Source organism: Mizuhopecten yessoensis, unplaced genomic scaffold (assembly GCF_002113885.1).
Source record: "Mizuhopecten yessoensis strain PY_sf001 unplaced genomic scaffold, ASM211388v2 scaffold11069, whole genome shotgun sequence".
In the NCBI taxonomy this organism is placed as follows: domain Eukaryota; kingdom Metazoa; phylum Mollusca; class Bivalvia; order Pectinida; family Pectinidae; genus Mizuhopecten; species Mizuhopecten yessoensis.
In genome coordinates, this window is record NW_018408864.1 from 1,621,702 (window position 1) to 1,645,028 (window position 23,327).

The 23,327-nt window shown below is 35.0% G+C and overlaps 1 protein-coding gene across 2 annotated transcripts in view; it reads right to left on the bottom strand.

Annotated features, from left to right (window-relative positions):
* LOC110465328 (tyrosine-protein kinase RYK-like) overlaps positions 1-23,327 on the bottom strand; it is a 69,985-nt gene that overhangs the window by 39,574 nt on the left and 7,084 nt on the right. The window lies entirely within an intron of this gene.

Here is a 23,327-nt window from a genome sequence, read left to right on the forward strand (position 1 = left end):
GATATAGAACAAACTTCTGCTACGTTTTCCTCAGGTTTAATGCATCAGACCTATTGTATGTGTACAGGTGGGAAGCTGACTATGCTCGGGGCAGGGTAATACCTGCTATCAGGATCATCGTGAAAATGAACACTTGGTACTCGAGATAATGATATGTTGTATGTCACAGAATCATACCTAAGTAACATACGAGGTATGTGGCTTCTATCTCCTGCCCATTGTTTACATTGATCAATTTTGAAATTGAGAAGATGTTTTTTGACAAATGATCTGATAATATTTCTTCCAGACTGGCAATAAATTTTGATTGTATTTCAACTTGTTCATTTGTATGCCCCTAGACATTTCTAATGTGAAGCAATGTTTTGTTAAGGTAAAGTCATAAACTAAAGCACATTCTGCATGAGAGAATCCAGCAAATCTCTGGGTAGCAAGTTAAATGCAGCTTGACTTGTTCTGTAAATTTTCTGAGACAATGTCTTATGTACTAATTTACTATACTGTATATGTCTAGATTAGTATGTACTACACTTTGAGAAATATGGTCTCACTTCTGTGATAAAGTATAAATGACAATAAAAGCCTCCCTAGTCTTCGCCTTAATTACATGTATTTAAGTGCCCTTCCCTTGTAAGCATGTGCATCCCTTCCACTTTTTCGAGAGGAATTGAAATTTAAAGACCTGGCTGTGCCTGATCAAAGATTCATAATTTGTATACATTTACACTTTAAAATAGAGATTTATGTCAGGTGAACAAACAGCTAGACAGCCCATGCCATGAAGCTGATGAAACATTTAACTGTTTATAATGTCCTTCACTTTTAATTTTGGTGACAACAATGGTTACGTTGCATAACTTTTTCTTTCATAACTCATGTTTTATCATTCTAATAAGTGTCCCTCTTTAAATTTTGTTTTAGTGCTCTAATGAGCACTCATTAAGGTGAATACATGCACAGTACTGAAAGATCCAATAGGACATTCCCTTTAGCCAAAGTCAGTAAGGCGAATTTGATAATATGTAATTTGCCAGGAATACAAATGTTATCATCATCATAGTTTAATTTCAATTCAGTTGAATGATATTTACAATTTACCATTTTGTTTGGCTAGAAAGGCCATCAGTGAATCTGTAAAAAAAATCGGGCAATTTCTGAATATTTTTTTTCAAAATTTTGATGAGTCCTATTACTGATGATATTGTAATATATTTACATTCTGTATGCTTAGACCCATTGACAAAAATTACATTCATAAATGCATAACACAGGTGTTCATCATAGAATCTCAGCACGTGGGAACTGATAGTAACCTGATCACACTGCGTAGTAATACACTACAAAACTACTCACTCGGAACGACCGACTTAGATGCTTAATTCTTACATCTTAAAATATTATTGAACTGTGCTTTGGGAAATATCCACGTATTCACGTGTCCTGTGCTACAAATAAACATTGAATATGGAACTACATTTTGTTGTGTTATTGTTGTTGACGGTTGCTAAGATCTCTCACGATAGTGTCACATTTCCCCGCGAAAAAACAATGTTCTCGCCACTGCGTTGCACCCGTGTATAAGCAGGAACAAACCCTGTTTATTTGTTTTATTCGTTGTTATATCGATCCACTGAAAGGATTCGTCAATGTAAATATAAGGAATGATATTTATTTTTTCAACATTTATGAGGTCATAACAACAATGGGTTTTTGGACATATTTTACATGAATCGCTAACGCGATTCATTCAATATGTCCATAAACCCATTGTTGTTATGACCTCATAAATGTTGAAAAAATAAAAATCATTCCTTAAAAAATAACATTGATAATGATATCTTAATCAGATTGTCAACAGGTTAACTAGAATCAGAGAACATCCAAATTTACATACTTGTAACCTGCACCAATATAACTCCTATATATATCAGTCAATAAAGATAATTTGCACTCCAAATTTTGTTATTGCATGTCAAAGCTTCTCAGAGATAGAGATCCGATAGAAACAAAATAAACATGAATCCTGCAATATCTGGTAAAGTGATATCTACACATAAGTACTTCAAAAGCTAAACAACAAAAAATGGCATTCTAAAAGACTGCTTCAAAATTATTGAGTATGAAGAAATTATTTCACTTCCGGCCCAAAAACAACATATTCTTATACATAATTACTCTACTTATATATGGCTGCAGATCTGTTTATTTCCAAGAAATATTGGTTGTATTACAATTGTCCAATTATCATCTGGAATGCCCTATTGTTAGTGATTATAATCTGGATTAATTAAATGAAATACCAGAGTAAGGATTTTATAAGACAAGATAAAGAGTCCAAAATTTAAAAGCTCAAATATGTTGGTTTTAATGACATGTACATGTAGTTGAGTACCATTTTCGTTCCTTAATAATGCATTTTTATTTCAATCACACACACACAAGCACATTCTGAATCGTTATAGATAATATGTTGCAATCTAGTTTCTCCTCCCACTATTTTTAGAAAACAAGTATATATATGCATCAAACCTTAATAATTTTTCTTTAAAAAAACCTTTAACAGTAGTACATCATTAATATTAATAAGCACTGAAAAATCCCTGCAGTACTTGAAAAACACTCTCAACCATCCAAGCTGTCTTTGTATAAAAGGATTAGAGGACCTGGGAGTGTGAGTTGCACTTTTGTTAACATTTTTAGGAAACTGAGCTGTATTGAAATTGTCAGAATACTGAAATATTATACAAGTAGTTTATTTTTGTGAGGAGTTTGCCATGAATCATTCAGCCCTTCCTGTAATGAACACCATTTTATAACTCGTTTAAACTCTCCAAAACAAAAAAGCTGGCAGACAGATTTTTGTCCGTCAACCATTAAATCATGTAATAAATATTAGTCATCTCAGATATCACTCAGTGATTTGATAAAACTGAACATAAGGGAACTCTAATATCTTTATTACCTGGAAACTCAAGTTCACTCATGATCTAGATGTGGGGTCTAACATACACATTGTGTTGTTAACTTTTTACTGAGAAAAATATCAGTAACATTTTTACTACTCTGCAGTACCTTAAACTTCTAATTTCTGATTAAATAGGTATCCAAATAAATTAACATGTTCTGCATATGCTTGCTATACTTAAGCAGCTTATATTTAATCCATCAATTTATAATGGGACCAGGTGGAATGCTACACTGGGTGCCTTGAGCTACGGCAAGGTATTTCAGTGAGATAGCACTATAAAGTCGGCATCAGACCTGAGCTTCGGCAAGGTATTTCAGTGAGATAGCACTATAAAGTCGGCATCAGACCTGAGCTACGGCAAGGTATTTCAGTGAGATAGCACTATAAAGTTGGCATCAGATCAGAGCTACAGCAAGGTATTTCAGTGAGATAGCACTATAAAGTCGGCATCAGATCAGAGCTATTGCAAGGAGGCAAGTACACTAACATTATTGTAACCCTGTCTCCAGCACACATACACACATGAACATATACACAACACACATGGAGGCAAGTCCTTAAAAGACCTTAGCTGTTGATAGGGCAGTAAACCATATAAAACCTAAATTATCACATCCTGTGATTTCATTACAACCCTGTATACATACTTCATATTTCCGTAATTATACTTCTTATTCTATTCTATGCCATCAGGTCATGATATAATCTGTTATTTTCAAGTTAAAAGCAATAACACGCTAATTACAAAGTTTAAAGCCATGATCATTTGCTAGAGTTTATGCAGTTTTCTTACCCTGAAGTAACAATTTAAAACTGTTTTAGCTTAAAACAACAAGAATCCCTATTAACACAAAACTAATATTATTGTTTTCCCCAAGGCCTGGATTTAGAATTCTGTAATATGGATTAACAACTCGGTGACACGTTTCAGATTTCTGACAGCTATATATATATTGTACTTATTAGCGACAAAATGCTGTATGTACTCACTAACCATAACATGAAAACAGTATCATCATTCTGTACTGGTTAAACTGAAAACATTGGCCAAGGTGTATCTGTTTCAGCAAGTAGAATATCCATATTTTGCAACAGCATTTAGACAAAACAGGATGGCCAGCGTATATGCTAAATATCATCCCTGTCAAACTTTCTCACATGTCACCGGAGATGCCAGATATCTGTGAAAGCAATAGAGTGCCCACCCACACTAAATACGCTGCTAATTAATTTCCGCACATGTATCAATGTTCAAAAGCCTTGTCATCTTAATTTAAATCATGTATATATATATGTATCTATATTATGTGTTCAATTTCATCCTAAAAGTAAGAAAATTATTTTTTCAGTCAAATCACAATTTTAGGTTTGCACGATCAATACTTATCACTGTACATCAAAGTAAACAATATAATTAATCTGAATCATTAGAAAGCTTGAATCAAACCTCAGTAGATTCTGCTTGTTAATTAATTCCCAAGTCTCCTGCTGTCTGGGATCTTGTTATGATTCTATGACCTTTTGTGACACAAGATGGCCCCAATCGACCCCGTTTTACCCCCTCTAAGTGTCCCAGGTTAATAACGATGCTATACAGAGATTCCTTAATCAGTTAACTTTAACCCTTGCTGTCAGATTCCATGCTTTCCATAAAGATCCATAATTTTCCACCATATCCCCAACAGATTAAGAAAATATATGATGCTAAGGCTTGCAGTTGGTTTAAGGCTGTGCAGATTGAATTAGAAACCTAACTCTGGTTTTTGTTATGAAATCACTAACCGAATGCTGTATATTATTCCTGTATAAAACACATTTAACTAATTTGTCATATTGCATAATCTAATTAATCTAACAAAATTAGAATTAATATCAAATGAACAGTATAAACACACTCATTCAATGGGAGTCATGTTATATACATGTACAGTTGTGTTACCCACTCATTCAGTGGAAGTCATGTTATATACATGTACAGTTGTGTTACCCACTCATTCAAGGGGAGTCATGTTATATACATGTACAGTTGTGTTACACACTCATTCAATGGGAGTCATGTTATATACATGTACAGTTGTGTTACCCACTCATTCAATGGTAGTCATGTTATTTACATGTACAGTTGTGTTTATGTTCACAGCATCAGATTTAGTGTATCTACATCTCATGTCTGACAATTTCATGATTTTTCATTTCATCAGGAGTGCCAATTCAATGACTTTGACATACAAAGATGTATCTATATGTAGCTAACTCAGGTGTCCAGTACATTATATTTACCCAAGAGTATATCTACCCCAGTATGGCAGTTAATAATGTTCCAAGGTGGGGACAAGCTTACAATTATGGTTTTTACATAATGATCAATATCATGATGTACTTTTAATAAAACATTTACTGGTATAGTAGAACACTTAACATTCCTTGCAAAGTCACCAACACAGATGCTTGAACAACACTTAATGAAAATTGTCACTTGAATTTCAAAAAGTTGTGTAATGTCCCCTGCTTAAAGCGGTTCTTTAATAGATTTCATATCAACCTCAAAAATAAAAGTAAAACAGGATTCATTCAAGAACAGCTGGGAGTCTGTAAAGTGCTTGAATCTCATTTAAATAAGGTGTATTTTTGTACTGTAATGAGGACCAAACTAAAACGGCTCTTATTATTTTCTTCAGGTTACCCTTTTTTTACAGGTGAATCAATAAAAATAGTCAAAAAACATTTCCTGTTAAACTCTGATCATAAACGATCGATTTCATTACAAACAAGATACATTATTTACCAAGTTAAATATAATACACTTGAGGATTATATTATTAAATAATAGACAAATATCATAAAAAGAACAAGAGGCCCATGGGCCTTAACGGTCACCTGAGTCCTACAGTATTTATTTTTGTTGTTGAAATATGTACCAATTTAAGTAAAAAATAGTTAAGTATAATGTTAACTTAACTTTGTCAGGACCATGAGCTGATCATTCCTAGACCGATTTTAAATAAGATCGGCCTATTATTAATTGTTTTTAAGTTTAGAATAGGTATTTACAAAATAGCGACTGTGGTGGCCATATTGGATTTCTGATTGACCTGAAAAATAACAACACTTTGTCAGGACCATGAGTCGATCATTCCTACCAACTTTCAGTTCAATCGCCCCAGCAGAACTTGACTTTAAGTTTGAAATAGGTATTTTCAAAATGGCGGCCGTGGCGGCCATATTGGATTTCTGATCGACCCGAAAAATAACAACACTTTGTCAGGACCATGAGGCGATCATTCCTACCAACTTTCAGTTCAATCGGCCCAGCAGAACTTGACTTTAAGTTTGAAATAGGTTTTCAAAATGGCGGCCGTGGCGGCCATATTGGATTTCTGATCGACCCGAAAAATAACAACACTTTGTCAGGACCATGAGGCGATCATTCCTACCAACTTTCAGTTCAATCGGCCCAGCAGAACTTGACTTTAAGTTTGAAATAGGTTTTCAAAATGGCGGCCGTGGCGGCCATATTGGATTTCTGATCGACCCGAAAAATAACAACACTTTGTCAGGACCATGAGGCGATCATTCCTACCAACTTTCAGTTCAATCGGCCCAGCAGAACTTGACTTTAAGTTTGAAATAGGTTTTCAAAATGGCGGCCGTGGCGGCCATATTGGATTTCTGATCGACCCGAAAAATAACAACACTTTGTCAGGACCATGAGGCGATCATTCCTACCAACTTTCAGTTCAATCGGCCCAGCAGAACTTGACTTTAAGTTTGAAATAGGTTTTCAAAATGGCGGCCGTGGCGGCCATATTGGATTTCTGATCGACCCGAAAAATAACAACACTTTGTCAGGACCATGAGGCGATCATTCCTACCAACTTTCAGTTCAATCGGTCCAGCAGAACTTGACTTTAAGTTTGAAATAGGTTTTCAAAATGGCGGCCGTGGCGGCCATATTGGATTTCTGATCGACCCGAAAAATAACAACACTTTGTCAGGACCATGAGGCGATCATTCCTACCAACTTTCAGTTCAATCGGCCCAGCAGAACTTGACTTTAAGTTTGAAATGTAAAATGTTAACGGACGACGGACGACGGACGACGGACGACGACGGACGAAAACGGATAGCAATAGGTCACTTGAGCTAAAGCTCAGGTGACCTAAAAATTAGATTAAATATAAGAAAGCTTACAATGCTGATAAGTACAGTCCTCACGAGGCCACATACTATTTAACACAGACCCTAAATCTCGTCAACCCTGAAATGAATTGTGATTGCAGGCTATTTAAATTAGTTAAACTGGGAATAAATCAACATGTTTTCGGAGATAATTTAATTAATTTATAGCCATGATTAAACAGGTGCTATGTAACAACGTTCCAGGATTAAGATAAATGTGTAGATGTGAGTTAGCAGTGAAATGTGTGAGAATGTGTAATACCTTACAGAATTCAGACGGCCCTATATGTTTAACTTCAGAAAAAGCCCTCCTCTCAAGGGGGGTCAGGGCCTAAATGTTCAAAGCACTGTTAGCTTAACAGGACTTTATATTCAATCAGAATTATCAATCTGGAATATTTGTTCCAAATTTTTGAAATTCATAGTGAAAGGTACTACATGTGTTAGAATTTAAAAGGATGAAGACAAGAAAAGTTACAATTTCAGAGGGATGAATTAAAAGTAATACATTTTGAAAATTTCAGTTATCAGCATGTTAAGGTAACATGCAAAGCTTGGAATATCTGTGTCTGGACAGGAAATATAATGTGGAATGCAGAAAAGCAATTAAGCTTCTTCTTGTTTCAAATTCCTAAAAGTCACATTCCATTTTATCTTAATTATAAATTCAACATTCTGGAATTTGAAAATTAGAGTTGCGTTTTACAGACAATGGCATGTAAATATTTCACAATTTTATAACAACCAGAGCACTATAAACATGCCAGGGGGTATTGTTATTTGTGTTGTTCCTACAGGTACATGTAGAACTAAATAGTTGGGAGTATTTTTAAATGGCACAAGTTTTAAATATAGTCTGGTCATTGCAACTCGATTAAAGGATAACTTGAAATCCCAAAATGGAAGAAAAGTGCGCCCTTATAACAACTATTTGATAAACAATGCTTAAACATCATAATCTCCTGACATGGAAGTCCCATTTTGTTTTATCAACAAGCTGATATTTATCATTATGGTTTTTAAAAAAACTTCACAAGTGATATGATAATCCCTATAGCATACAAACACCCTTGTGACCAGGACAAAGTTCACTCCCAAAATGATGTCACATTTCAATTTAATCGACCTAGCTGTCACTCAGCAAGTTTTATCTAAAGTGGCCACCATTAAAGTATTTCATCAATGTTGACACAGATGAGCTTAATCTTCTCACTTAGGTACAAAATGTCCCCATGCTGTCTGATAAATGTCCACCGGTCCACAAGGCCAAAACAAAACAAATAATATGGTGTCCTTAACATTTAAACAAATCACATAAACTTTCTCCTGGCAGCTTCTGCTGGTTTTGTGTATGAAAACCAGAAATATTGAAAAATAATCCTAAATGTATTAAAAATAATTCCTAGATATATTGAAAACAGTTGAGTCTTTTTTGAGTAGGACTTTTGTTTATCAAACTGTCATTTTTTGGCTGAGATTTGATCTACATGCATGCAAAGAACTGCTGGGTACATGCATTTTAAAGTCATCAATTAACATCTTCAGCAGTGTTTCTATGTTCAAAGCAATCGACATCTGACAATTTTTTGGATATGGTCGGAATAGAAGAGCTGGATCATCAGCAAGCTACATGTTATACATGTATGACCAGGATCAATCCAGTCTAGGGAGCTTGTAACGGTTACAAAACATATAGCTCTATAATCTTACGGACACAACATCTGGAAGAGATAGGGCTTGTTTTATCTATTTATAAGGAAATGTGGTGCTCATATATTGCCACCAAGCCATGAAGACAACACTCAAAGAGACGACGCATCAGTTTTTGTGTGATGCTGTATTATAGCTTTATCTGACCGCTTCCCTCTGGACATTACCTTTACACCTGGCACAGAGATGTTAGGTCACAGGCCAGGCCACAGAGCCAATTTTACCCTGTAACACCTGGCCCCAAGATGTTAGGTCACAGGCCATGCCACACTGGGGCAAATTATAACTGTTTTAGTACACAAGTTTGTATACAATGAACCTTGTTTTTTAGGGTAAATAACTTTGGTAAAGGTACAGTTCCAGATTATAATATTGAGACAAGTAAACATGATTTTGTTAGAGTGAGATGATGCAATTGAGTGTTAAAGAAATCTAGCATAAAACATAACGAAGTTGACGTTAACAGACGAAATAAGCTAAAACTTGATATTTGAGCAAATTAAGTTAAGAAAATCTTCAAAACACAAACAAGGAAACCTTGGAAACCCCCCTCGACTTTACATCTACAAATGCAATGAGCGAATCTGACCTTGACCTAAAATCTACAAATGTACAACGTAGATAAAAGAAAATCGATCTGAACTTGAGCTTGAATTTGACATCTAGAAATTAAAATAATGAATCTAAATGAATCTAACCTTGAGCTTGCCTTGACGTTCATCCTTATGGTCATGTAATTTGGTTTATAAAAAGAAGCACATTTTCTTTCCTACAGTGTTTGATACAGGTTTGAGATACATGTAAATGTAGCAATTTACGTACATGTACCAGTAAATCTAAAATCCAATGGATTTCATCCAGATCACTACTCATTCTACAATATGGAATAATCTTACCATGGTAATACATTCGCTTATTCTGAGACCAGAGATAGTCCAATAGTACCAATACAAAACTGTTTCAGATATTCTTCATTCAATTATTCTGCTTTCATTTCATGCATTTTTCATTTTACAATGGATGCTAAGTCTGCCAGGAAAACCATAAAACTAACGGTGGGGATTGAGACAGGTTCAGAAATGAATATCTCCTCCCAAGTGATCACATCCTAACAGCTAAGGTATTGTATTATGCATTCTACATCTGAACCCTGCAGTGTCTCTATACAAGTCACGTTATAAAAATCAATACAAAATTAAAGATTTGACTCATCAAAGAAAGCTGTCTGCAAAATTCTAGATTCTAATCTCGAGTATCCATATTAATTTCACTGAATGCTTCTTTTATTGGACACTTAATGAACTGTTGGAGACTTTCCCGAGTCTAGGTTAATGCCAATGTTTATTTTTTTTGTATTGTTTTATGAACCATTAACTATTTGAGTCATAATATTATATAGGACCTCAAAAAAAATAATTAAACCTTATTATTTTTATAACAATTATGACACAAGTTATAAAGCTATATCAATCACTCACTGGCTGATAGCAGCATGCAGATCAAAGCTTGGACTCTTTAAAATGCAAGGGAATTGCACTACCCGAAAGAAAAAAAACATGGTTTGCTATACATTGTACGTGTACGTACCTACCGGTAATCACATTGTTCATTTCAGCATGTGTGACTTTTCATAATATAAGGTAAATATAAGTACTTTCATAAAGAAAATAATTGTTTTACATGCTCGATGAAATTAAAATAACAGAAATGAAATTGGATTATTCCACACTAAAATAGTTTAATGATCCTAAATCTTCAATAATCCGTGTTCAATATTGATTTTCTCTGTGAGGATTGAATAACACATATATACATTGTATATCTAACAGCAAACCTACATTAGAGTATATCCTATCTTCCTTCCAACTTTAGTTAAAAATACATTTATTTAGCTTCCCCAGGGTGCTACAACAGACTAATTTTACGATTTCAACACCTTGTAGTTGTACTTTCCTGTATAAATGAAAATCCTAAAGAATCCAAATCTGCCCACCGAAAACTGAATGAGTTGAAAACGTTTCAATCATCAATTTTTTAAATACAATGCAACAAGGACTTAAAAAAGTGGATCAGAGTTGGGTTTCAGTTTTTTATATGTGATGTAGATAACTTCACAGTTCTCTAATATTTGATTTCACAGATTAAGCTAACAATTCTTTACAGAGGTGATCTTCAAAGGCAGCAGATCTAAATGTAGAGGAGGGGTGTTTGTAAGGTCAGCACCCCTCAGTGCCCAGGGTACATGAGAGCCACTCCCCCACACCTCACTGAACATATACAAAACCCTTTAGATTTGCTAATTCAATGAACTTTTTTTTGACAGAGCTTATTTCTGTTAAGGTTTAACATTTCTGTAAGCTGCAAGTGTAACAATAATTGTTGTCGCATCATTGCCTGAGATTTTTCTAGGTTTTCAGTCAGAAATATGACCATGCAATGTTAAATAACCTCATTTTTTTCCTTCCAACTTTGTTGTCCTTAAATGACATTCGCTATTCTTAGAACTCAAACCCAATAAACCAACCCCAAACTCTATCATATTATTCAAAAGTTATGCATGCTTGCTTTTTGTTATTCTGTTTATCTTCAGCTACCCAATAAAACATTATTTCCTAACAGTATAAGGAAAGATTCAATATAATTTTGCAATGTCAACAGATCATGTGCAAACATTTCTCAGTAGGAGCCCTGCCCATTAAAAGAAGGCGAAGGAAAAGAAGAGGAAGAAGAAGAAGAAGAAGAAGAAGGAAGAAGAAGAAGAAGAAGAAGAAAGAATTGTCCCATTTTATGATGAGTTTCTTCAGATTCTATATCGTAAAACAGCTAGAGTCATATGTAACTGATAGTTTACTGGGTAAGGGCATTTCCTATCCATCAACAGCAAGCAGTATAACTGAACTGCCTGTTAACTACAGTGTATATCTGAAATGTCCTTAACATGTTCTTAGAAGACAGCCACACATGTACAGCTGATGATGGAGACATATGTCAATATTTAGATTACAGATTAAGATCTTAGATCTACAAAATGGATACATATACATTATTTCTCACATTATAACAGTGTTACATTAAGAAATCCAACAGGGTCATTTTCTCAAATTGGCAGAATCAATTTCAACTTTTTATCTAGTTCCTGTATCGAATATTTAGATACGTTATTCGTTATCAATACAGGTCCAATGGGCCTCTATATCTTATTCAGTACCATAAGCAACAAGCCTAACACCAGAAATATGTTGATGAAAATAAAATGAACACTCTGTAAGTATAATAAATGTGATGTATTTCTATTCTAAGGTTTATTTATTCAAGAAATTACGATCATACCTGAAAGTACAACATTAAACATAGCTCAGATACTTATACTGTATCACCTCTTATCATTAGTCTGTTAGGAGGACCATCACCAGACGGACTGTGTAGTTCTGTGAGGGAGGGAACCCGAGACCACAATTTAACAGTAGAACTCAATCTATTTTGTTATACAGGCCAAATCACCTAACACTTCAAAACCTGTGTTCTGATAATTCAACAAACACACCAACACACATCGTCCCTTGATGGAGAACTCATCATATTTTCAGAAAGTTCACCACCATTAATACAAGTCTGCTAAAATGACAAGCCTCCACATTTTAAGTAGGTAAAAAAGATGCGTTGGGACGTTTTCCCAATTTCTTGTCTTCTAATTAACACAATAGATATGTGTGAAAGAGTGATATTTTGACATGGCTGATGACAACTAGATTTCACTGCCAACATCATAGGAAACTTGTCTAGTGTTACTTAGTTATAAAACAGCAACAGAGGGGGAGCTTATCTAGCCTAGCCTTCCTTCCATTACAGAGGTTAGACCTGCTATCATCAGTACCCCTCCCATTAGTGAAGTAAAACCTGTTATCAACAGTGCACCCCTCCCATTAGTATGGTTAAAACTAATGGTAATGATTCTCTTAATCACGTCAGCTTTTGTTCCTCAATGGACCAGAAAGTGAAAACATCAGGTGTCTTCAGACATGTCGACTGAAAGATGAACAAGGAGTAAAACACAAAATGGCTGTTTTTATAATCATCTTGCTCTTCTCAAACTGTTTAAAAATCAGAAGACGGAGATTTCCTCATGATGTCAAAATATACCATTAAGTATAAAGATGTTGTAGCTGTATTAGATTTTTTAAAGTCAATCTCCATAAAATGTTTAAAATGACATCAGGGGTATACAATGGTGTCATACTTTAACGTACTAGCCGGGTGCAANCCCCCCAACATAAAATCTACAGCCCCCAATAGTACTGATGGTCTAGAAGTAAAGTCTGCACAAGTTTTTAATACTCATAGTAGATACACAAAGGGTAATCACTCCATTAATAATCATTAGATCAATATTATATCTGGTTTAATCAGAAGTTTTTATACACCTGATGGAGGTAAAACCCGACAGACTTTTAAAGGAACAACATGGAAACTGACTGAACAGACAACACCACAGAGTCCTATTTAGACAACCATGTATAGAACAGTACAGAAAACGTAGATCAATTATAAGCTTCACCAAAACTAATCAGTATTAAAATCATGTATCTGTAATCTAACTAATTACTCCAGTCAGAAATTAGATCTAGTCCATAATTTCTAACAACATCTTTACTATTAAAACCTATCAAAGTGTTAATATATATGATATATCATAAAAGCCTGACAACCATTATCAACATGGCTTAATTGAGAAGACCACCTGTACACACATTTACCACTAATTTTGCATACTCAGTGTCTATAATACGAAGGTATTGCAATAATCAAGGTATTCAGTTTTAGCTCAACATGTTAGATCAAAGCCTATTCCTGTCAACATTAATATTCTATACATCTCAGACAGGAAAATCTTCCTTCTCCAAAATCATACCTTCCATGACAGGGTCAATATGTAATCATAATCTCTTTAATGTTTCCAAGAGGTTTAATAGAATGATTGATTTTATTTTTGGATTTCTCAGTGACAAGCAGATTGTTTGATATATATATATCAAAGCCTTACCGCGGGTCAGAGTGAGTTAAATTGTGTAAAGTCTGGAGGTAAGATTACATATATGTGCCTTGTCATGAAATCTAACCATTAATCACTGTTAAATACCATATACACCAATATAGATACTGTATCGACATATATATGATTGGATTGCAATGCAATTAGTAAAACAGTTCTAAAACCGTGACCAGTTTAATCAACATACAGAACCAAGAAATAGAACCCTCATACATAACAGAATGTAACAAAATATAACAGTCCACAACAAAACATGTCCATTTCACGTGTCAATTAAGAAATCTTATCCTAACAGAAACAATTAAGCTTTAACCATCTCCCTCCTCTTTGTACATATAGTAAATGCAAAATAAAACTTGTACAAGTACAGATGCTGACAGTGTTAGAGGTGGAATTGTTGTATAGATCTGGATGAGACCCCTCCCCCCACCCCCCAACTCTAGAATATTGAATTATTTAGGGGAAAAAATCTTGTCTGATTCTCACACTAGGTGGAGATAAGCTAGTCGTGACATACAGCCGAGAAATTCTAATTCATAAAAAGGTATGGGCTGGTTGAGCCAGTCTATGTAGGTTTGGGTACAAGAACATACCTACGTACTGCCACATATACTGTTTATCCCAACTACATCAGAACTGCCAGCAAAGCAGTTGGAAACCGAGGCATCAATTATTCTGTACAAAGGACTCAGAATACAGTATGCCAAATTTGGGAAAACTCTGCATTTAACTGAATATATATACAAATATAGCTAATACAGTAAAGGCAGATCAGACTCCAGGCAGAAATGTCAGTTTGAATATTTTAAGAGTAAAAATGCCAGAGGAAGGGGAAGAAAAGGCTGCAACCATTGATTATGCTTAGACATGAGTGAGCACATTGCTCCTCTGGCTGATCAGGTGTAAAACCCTGTTCCACCAAGTATTGTTAGCTTTACATTGCTGCTCCTCTGGCTGATCAGGTGTAAAACCCTGTTCCACAAAGTAATAAGCTTTACATTGCTCCTCCTGGCTGATCAGGTATACAACACTGTTCTACGAACTATTGTTAACTTTACATTGCTCCTTCCATCTGATCAAACATAAAACCCTTATCCACCAAGTATCGTTAGCCTTACATTGCTCCACACAGCTGCATGATCAGGTGTAAAACACTGTTCCACCAAGTATTGTTAGCTTTACATTGCTCCTCCTCTGACTGATCTGGTGTAAAACCCTGTTCCACAATGTAGTTAGCTTTACATTGCTCCTCCTGGCTGATCAGGTATACAACACTGTTCTACGAACTATTGTTAACTTTACATTGCTCCTTCCATCTGATCAAACATAAAACCCTTATCCACCAAGTATCGTTAGCCTTACATTGCTCCACACAGCTGCATGATCAGGTGTAAAACACTGTTCCACCAAGTATTGTTAGCTTTACATTGCTGCTCCTCTGACTGATCAGGTGTAAAACCCTGTTCCACAATGTAGTTAGCTTTACATTGCTCCTCCTGGCTGATCAGGTGTAAAACCCTGTTCCACGAAGTATTGCTAGCCTTACATTGCTCCTCCTGGCTGATCAGGTATAAAACACTGTTCCATTAAGTATTGGTAGGTTTACAATGCTCCTTCCATCTGATCAAGCATAAAACCCTTATCCACAAAGTATCGTTAGTTTTACATTGTTCCTCACAGCTGCATGATCAGGTGTAAAACACTGTTTCACCAAGTATCGTTAGCTTTACATTGCTCCTCCCATCTGCCCCTCTGATCAGGTGTAAAACCCTGATTGTAATTTTGAAGTCCATTAATGATGCCTTTTTTCTATTGGGAAAGGGAGTTTGGGGGGGGGGGGGGGGGGGGATTACCCGATCATATTTGCACCCCTAGACAGAAAATACCACTACTATTTTAAGGGCTATGAGCAATTTGTCAAATATGTTCAACTGAGATAAGTTTAAGACTGACTGTCAACTATAAACCCCATCATGCAGAGATAATCTTTTGTCTACTTTTACAGACAAACCTTTACTTACTGAAGAAAGCCTTATGTTCTCAAACTCAAAAGCATTTTAAGCTTGACAGTTATATTATTTTAATGCAAAATGAAAACATTTGTACATTGACATAAATATGTATACTTACATTTATTAAATGACCAGCCAGATTCAATCAATTTCAAATGATAAACAAAATCGGTTTGTCATTAGGATGAAGACAACAATTGTATGCATGTCGCTGATTTCATAAATCTACCAATGCTGCAAGATGACCGTATTACAGATTTATACAGCTCCAGGAGGACCTATATTTAACTCCCTTGGGGGTCACATACCTCCCTGGGGCCCTGGATCTCCTCAAACACTTCAAACAACAACACAAAGTCTCTAAATCTTCACAAAACTTTTAAAAACTGAGTTGTTCATGTATGTATTAAGCACCTGCAGGTTTCCCGGACTTTTCTGTGCAAAGTGATCTGGCTTGACCATACGGTAAAACAATGTTACTGTATACATATCGAACCTGTTTTGTAATACCCTTACTTAGTGTTAGTCAATACAATACTTATATTTTAACGTTCCTAGAGGGTAATTACTGGGTAGTTTGTATCATACTTTCCTTTAAAATTTCAACACTTACATTATCACGATGTAGTCACTGATTTACTGGCCATATGGCTTTCTAATACACCAGTCGTTTTAGCAAATGGCTGCAACCATGTCAGAAATAGATTTGTTAAAAGATTTGCAAAGTTTTTTGAAATTCTTAATGTCATAAAATTGTTCATTATGTTTGCACCCAAATAGAAAACTTTTTACCCATTTCAACATCCATTCGTTATCAAAATTATCATGAAAGACCTTACCTATGTCGTTAAGTAAGAAATTTTGCTGAAATCTAACAAAAACATTGGTTCTAACTTTTGCTGGTTTTTCTTCAACAGTGGCTAAGTCGCTGATAGTATCCCATGTTTTCCCATAAATCTGATTAAATTAAATCTATCAAGTATGAAAGCATCACATTTGGTGCGATAAGATGGTCCTTGCATTAAAATTGTAGATATGGAAATGGTGTTATGGTAAGTCTAAAGATAGGGACAAACCAGAACTCCACGTCAGGTTATATCTGAAAGTTAAAAGCCTAGGATGTAAGGGAACATTCCCATGGTGTGACATACAATGGTGCGAATGTTTGTTATGAATTAAAATCTGGCCACCATTAAAACCGGTTCACACTGACGTGGATGAATCTCATAAGATATCAAATGGAATAGCGAAAATTAAAAAAGCAAGATAAGTCTTAGAGGAGAAGTCAGTCAATTTCGAAAAAATGCATGCTTGCAGTTTTAGTGGTGCTTTAAAAATTTGGTTCATAATACCAAGCAGCCATAAATATCGCTATCAGTAAGAATTGAAACGAAATCTTATTTTACATGACAGTATGCAACACAGCTTTTTTCAAGCATATTCCATGACATGGATTTCCAATAATATATATATATATACCAAAAAATCTGAGATTTTTTTTTTGATCTTTTATAGATGACAGATTTGGGGATAAAAATGGAAGACTTGACAGCTAGGAAATAATTTACCAAAGGAAACGTAACAGAATATCTATAAGATATGATATAACCCTCTAAATTCCTCCTCCGTATGTCCCTCTGATAGTCTCCTCGGGTCTGATTAGTGTCTCATCCCTCAATCTCCCCTCCCTTCCTCAGGATCTGATGTATTATCTCTCAAGGTCTCACTCCCCTCTCTAAAGACAAATCAATATGAGATGAATCTAAGCAAACCAAACCCGAGATATATAATGTTTTTGTCAGGAAACAAATTGCTGTGAATATAGTTTTCAACTCCAATGATTTTCTGTCATTAGCAGCCTCACAGCATATTGACAGATCTTAAAACTCAAGGAGAAACATGATGAATCAGTTTTCGGTGTGTATATCTACGATCCTGTATAACCATCCTCTGACTTGTCTGCAAGCTGTGTACAAATTAGGATGCCAGACGTTTTTTTCGTTACTCATGTTTTTTTCTCAGTTTCTTCATATCTTCCTGGTATTTTTTTCTCTCAGTTACAGTATTTTTTTATGTTTCTGAAGTAAAGGGATCTATCTTGTACATTCTAGTGCAGACAGCTTTTTCAATTTTTGTTTAGCTCTCTTTAAATTAAGATATAGACACATCTTAATTCAACTGAAGATTTTTATTGTTTTTTCATGATCCAAAGACATCTTAATTGTCTTGCATAACCGGTTTACTTCCCTTCAAAATATCTGATTACTATCTACAACTCTACAGAACTCTCCACATTGTGTAACCATATCCCCCGAAAAAACAAACATACATGTACTGAAATATTGGCAGATACAATATGTAATTATGTTTATAATTATATAACTACCAAAACCATAAAAAAAAAACAAGCAACACAAAATAAATAAAGACTTTTCCTGGCTCAGGATAATTTCCCTTTTCCAGGTATTCTCCCATTTTGTTGCAGTGCATTCTAGTTTCTAGATGCTCGACGGCAGCATTGATAACACTTTGGATAAGCATTGCGCATGTGTAGGTCCTGAGGCTGATCGTCCTTGTAGAGTTTGCATTTTCCGCCCGATCTGTTTTCAAATTTTCCAATTCTGAAGAACTGTAATTCAGCACAATGCTTTGTGAGATATGATGTACATACAGTACATAGGGAATGTTATTCTGTAGAAAGGGACCTCAAAACAACTGTTCCATGATAAGCTGTGACCATGGTACATATGTAATAACTCTTTCAAATAGACTTCCATACAAATACAGCAAATTCTTTTTTTCTTAATTCAGAACAACAATAAACAGAATAATAAACATGCAACCAAAGCAATAAACCAAAGTTTGCATTTACTGTAGTACGTTATCCAGCAAAGTTGTTAACAGTAGTGTAGTACTTACACCCACTCCCATCAATGACAAAGTAAGGGGGTTAATGGGGAGCAGCCTTGTAGCTCAAGGCCGCAGGGGTATAAATCATCTATACCTCCTAACAACCCTTCTTCATCACTATTGTGTACCAGTATACCCTCAATATGATGTATACCATCATCTCTCCAGCCGTAAGCCAGGGCCCATATTTATGAAACTGTTCTCAATTTGCTCAAACATGGATTTTGTGCTCAAACCAACTTTTTTTGTAATGTAACAAATTATGTCATTAAGTCAAATTTGTGTTAACATTGAAAATGGTAACATATTGGAAACAGTATTTGGCTATAAGTCTCTCCAAATGCTTCCAAATCATTGTGATTTTTATGAAACCTGAACAAGATATTGGAGATCAGTGCATGCGCAGAATGAATATGTGTTGAGTTCAATGGAACCATTAATGATTACATTTAGCCCAGGAGACTAATTTATCTCTTTCCCTCCCAAACTTCTCATTTTTTATTTCTGTCTTAAATTTTTCTGATGTACACATGTCCACCATTAAATTAACTTGTCAAAAATTTTGAATATCTACGGGAAATTGGTCAATACCATTTAGTTACATGAATAGTTTTTATAATAACATAATATCTGAACAATTTTCTGTGTACTGATACACGATATATATATATGTCACCCTGAAAAAACATACTGACCTCTGTTACATAAGCACCCACGTTGTAAGGGACGCAGGTAATCTTTACAAATATACTCAGCAATACTTTTACAAGAATCGCTGTGTCCCTTGGAAAACTTAGGACACGTTCGTTCCTGGATGGGGGATCATATGTGTCACTCTGGTAAATAATAGCCACTTTCTATCAACTTGGCTAGGGAGAATTTCTCCTAAGCTCATTGGGTAGTGTAAGACTAGTAAACCAGAGGTCCGGGGTTCGACTCCTAGCAGAGACATTGAAAAAAAATCCTCTGTTACATATGTATACAGTATTTACCTTTTACCAATCAATTTCATTTTGGTGTTGTCTCTTACTTGTTGTCAGGCTGGATATGACTTCACAATAACTCGGCTGTTATTAGCTACTAACTAATTACCTGTCTGTCTCTCTCTCTCATTTTGTGTGTTGATCCGTCTCCGTCTTACATACCTTCCACTCTATTATTACACTAACCACATTCTGTGATCTGTCCATCCTTCCTTTCTCCGTTCCCAGAACAGACATATATATATCTTTATTACACAAGTAAACAAAACAAGTGATAGTGCCTGGTAGATTAACAGGGAAATGTTGGCACACAGGTCCATGTCTTTGGCTGTATGTTCTCTGAGCCTTCCACAATAAGCTTATGGCAATACCAACATAACAGAGAGACGGTAATGAGTGAAATGAGGAGAGCTTGGTATGTAGGCCTAATCACAGCAACCTGGAGCTGTTCCATGCTGATATTGGTTTTTTGTGATGGCCACAATTTATGAAATTTTTTTTACTGACAATGCAACCTTGGCAGAATTAAACTCTCTGAGATTAAAACTGTCATTACGGATTATGGCATAAAGGACTATATGGGGTGCACAATTTCACAAGCCCACTGCATGCAGCGCCCATGACTGAGTAAATTTACGTCAGGGCTAATGAACTTTCAAATCTATACATGTGTACTATCAAAATAGCAGTGGTCAAGATAGTAGATTTTTGAGAAAAAGAATGCCAGCAGCGAGCTGGATAGTATTCAAAATATGAAATTGTACACTCCTGGGACAAAACAAGCATACTAATAACATCATACAGGAACCACAGGTATCAAAGAATAAGTACAAGTTCATTTCCAATTTCTGAACAGGCATTGGAAGGGATATTTACCAATCAGTGCCTCAGTCACCTGGATATATATATATATGTAACCGTTGTTTGTGTTGGATAATTATTATATTAAACAGAGAGAAGAGGTCAAAGCTTTTGAAAACCAACTCCACGAAATGTTCGGAGATCTCTCAATTCTTAACTAATTGACCAGTACAAAAGAGATATGGGGAGAAAGAAATTTGAAAGACTTGTCTTGTTTGGGAATTATGTAATAAAGCAACAGTTTTCATGTATTACTTTCTGTAGAGCATTTAGCATTCTGGGAGGTAAACTCTTCATTGTCAGATTCAGTTGTGTTCAAAATAATAACTTGACGCATATATGTACATGTAAGAAGTAAGGCAGCAAATAATGATACAGAGACCCAAACAAAGTATTTAACCAGTTTGTCCAGTTCAGACTCGTCAGAGGTAATAGAGCTTGAGGACAAAAGATTTTAAATACATGTCAAAGTGTCCGCAGTTTGTTGAAAGTAGCAAATGCAGAAAGGTAGACGCGCCTATAAATCCAAACAACATTGAAAATAAATTGTAATTAAATCTGTATCTGCAATAATCTCTCATCAACTGGTATTCTACTGCAAACATGCCATAAAACCCAGCTACAGCATATGTTACAAGGTTACGGCAAACCTTCGGCACTTAAAGAAAATATACTTTCAATCTAAAAAAATTCTATCATTTAAATTTTGAATTCACACAATTTAAACACAAATCACTTGAAAAATTAGTAAAAATTACATAGCATTATACCTACCTGATTTCTGAATTGACATTTCCTAACATTTTTTATGTCAAACAAACTTGGGTCGTATAATCATAAGAGAGCTTTACATTTTGTTCCTTACATTTTAATCTTTTATTCTTTTTCACTGGTTCAGCTTATTAGCTACATCGTATCACCTCCTACTAGGAAAAGATTTTCTTACTATTTTTCATTTGGTATTTGAAAATTCAAAATTGATCTTGGCCTTCTTTTGACGGTTACAGAATGAACATATATGGCACTTGATCGATTCATGCCCAAACATACATTACACTGCTGTAACACAGCGTGTATTTCTCACTGAAATTAAACATTTTCATGTTTTTATTATATACCAATTACAGAAGGAGATTATGATAAAATGAAAAATAACAGCTTATAGTCCAATGCTGATGCTGATATAAAAAGGATTTGATTTTCAATCAAACTTTATATTAAAATTCAAATCTCTGTATGTACACACTTTAAGAATAAATGGTGTTCCCAAGAGAGTTTTCTTAGTCGTTTTCTCTGTAACAAATTTCCTTTTCAAGACACGATTACCATATGGTATATATGTATAAATATCAAATACTTTATAATCTTCTTATCAACATTCAAAGCATGGGTGAAACTTTAAATTATGTTTCCCCACAAGTTTGATACAAGTACATAACCTGAGTATACCCCTTCAGTGATCCCATTCTATCAGTACCAATCTCAATTAAAACTCATAGCTTGACAAAGGCACCAGTCGGTCTTGAAACGTTGCGACACGATTAATATGTACATTGTTTGTGTAAAAAGTAAAACTACGATATTGTATATATATAATGCAATACTAGGTTTAAGGAAAACAATTAATTTTGACTTGAACCTAGCTATCGACTTAAAAACTGTATTTTGTTTGTAAACATAGACATTATACATAATTAATGACAAGCTTAAATCATAAATTCACATTGCAAATAATTTTAGAATATTTCTTTGCTGCTCCTTCGTTTAATTCAGAGCTAAAATTGTACTCCCCGGTAATTAATATCAAATGAGCAGAATACAACATAATAAGATTTACATAATTACAAATGTAACTAAAAGATAAAAATTTCGTAAAATCACTGCAGAATATATATCATTTACAAGCTGTGGGCATTCTTTTTAAATTTCACTTTCTGCTGATTTTCCACTCTTGCACACAACCCCTTAAGCTCTTAACTAATATATCAACAGTAGCGGTCAAGACACTGTCCAGATGGTCATGATCTAAGTCAAGCATCAATATGGTTTGTCCAGCCACAACTAATCGTATAATTATTGCTCCACCTGATCCAAATCCTCTACCTGGTTCTCCCGCTATATGAAGACACTAATCTGGTTGTTCCATTATCCAGACACTACTAATCCAAATCCTAACTATCCAATTTTTTTTTCTTTCAAAAATACCAATTCTGACACTGAGCCCTGTCACTTATAATTCCTAAATAGGCAAAACATATGGGTTTTTTGAACTTCAACTTCTGCACGCAGCTACTACTGGGAATGAAGGTGGCTTAATTATCTACTAGGAATAAGAATGGCTTAATCTACTGAGAATGAGGATGGCTTTAATATTCTACTGGGAATGAAGGTGGCTTAATTATCTATTAATTATCGACTGGGAACGAAGATGGCTTTAATATTCTACTGGGGATGAAGGTGGCTTAATTATCTACTGGGAATGAAGGTGGCTTTAATATTCTACTGGGAATGAAGGTGGCTTTAATATTCTACTGGGAATGAAGGTGGCTTAATTATCTACTGGAAATGAAGATGGTTTTAATATTCTACTGGGAATGAAGATGGTTTTAATATTCTACTGGGAATGAAGGTGGCTTTAATATTCTACTGGGAAT